This window comes from Notothenia coriiceps, unplaced genomic scaffold, assembly GCF_000735185.1.
Source record: "Notothenia coriiceps isolate Sejong01 unplaced genomic scaffold, NC01 NC01_scaffold00033878, whole genome shotgun sequence".
NCBI classification, from domain to species: Eukaryota; Metazoa; Chordata; class Actinopteri; order Perciformes; family Nototheniidae; genus Notothenia; species Notothenia coriiceps.
In genome coordinates, this window is record NW_011366579.1 from 1 (window position 1) to 1,561 (window position 1,561).

Genomic DNA, 1,561 nt, shown 5'->3' on the forward strand with positions numbered 1-1,561 from the left:
TACGAGGTCTCTCACACACACACACACACACACACACACACACACACACACACACACACACACACACACACACACACACACACACACACACACACACACACACACACACACACACACACACACACACACACACACACACACACACACACACACACACACACACACACACACACACACACACACACACACACACACACACACACACACACACACACACACACACACTCACTCACTCACTCACTCACTCACTCACTCACTCACTCACTCACTCACTCACTCACTCACTCACTCTCACACACACACTTTATTATTCAAGTTAATTAAACTGTATCTGTGTGTTTACTTTTTGTGCAGCTTGCCTACCAGGTGGTGCAACTTCAGCAGCAGATTAAAATCAAAGATAGTGTTCTGGAGGAGCAGCATGCCAGGTGACACACACGCACGCACGCTCGCACGCACGCACGCACGCACGCACACACACACACACACTCAAAAATACGATGTTATTGTATTTTCTTTCATTTTCAACAATAACTGCATATTTACTGTTTATGCTTATTTTCTAACTTCAACAGGCAGCAGCAGGAGGAGCCTGTGCTTCAGGGTGCGTTTGATTCCCGGCTAGCGCTGCAGGGGCGGGTGGAGACTGTCCGAGGGGACATGGGTGCGTTGAAATCGGATTACGACGCACTGCTGGAGCGTCAGAAGGAGGCGGAGACTAAACTACGGGAGGAGAAGCTGCGGGGGGGAATCCTGCTGCAGGATGTCATTCACCGGAAACAGCAGGAGGCCGCAAACATGAACACACGCAACGAGCGCCGCTGCAGGTCCCTGAACGCACCACACACACGCACCACTCACACACACCTCACTGTGAGAGAGGCAGGTCCCTGAACGCACCACACACAACACACTGTGAGAGAGGCAGGTCCCTGAACGCACCACACAATTTTCACTGAGAGAGGCAGTTTCCTGAACATATCACACATACACACACCTCACTGTGAGAGGCAGGTCCCTGAACGCACCACACACACTTTTCATTGTGAGAGGCAGGTCCCTGAACGCACCACACACACTTCTCACAGTGTGAGAGGCCGATCCCTGAACGTCTCTCTCTGTTTGTTCTCAGAGCTCGAGAGGCGGCGAGGTCGAAGGTAACCGTGGAAACAAGGTGAGACCCTAATTTTTTATATTGTGGGAAAAATGTAACATGGAAAAAGGAAAACAACTGAATATTTACAAATTCTGAATATAAAAAAGAACAAGAAAATGTAAAGAGAAATCTGAATATTTAAAAAATATAATATTTAGAAGAAAATTTTATTTTTAAACCTTTTTTCCACAAAACTGTGTCTCAGGGCTTCTTAACATTTATTAAACTATGAATGTGTTGTACCCACCTAACGGGAAGAAACTCAGCTAACTGACGATATGAACAATTTTTACTGAAACAAAATCCAAGTCTCACAAGAAGCGTCTAAATGAGCCCTGAGCGAAAAAATGCTAGAGAAGTTAGCACAGAACTCACAGTATAAATACTGTATTACTTATCGGATCT

At 46.3% G+C, this 1,561-nt stretch overlaps 1 long non-coding RNA gene across 1 annotated transcript; it reads left to right on the top strand.

Annotated features, from left to right (window-relative positions):
* The first annotated feature begins 316 nt into the window (after window positions 1-316).
* Window positions 317-1,176, top strand: LOC104961855 (uncharacterized). Its single transcript, XR_800143.1, has 3 exons — window positions 317-428; window positions 576-827; window positions 1,133-1,176. It is a non-coding gene; the product is annotated as an uncharacterized lncRNA (long non-coding RNA).
* The last annotated feature ends 385 nt before the right edge of the window (window positions 1,177-1,561 follow it).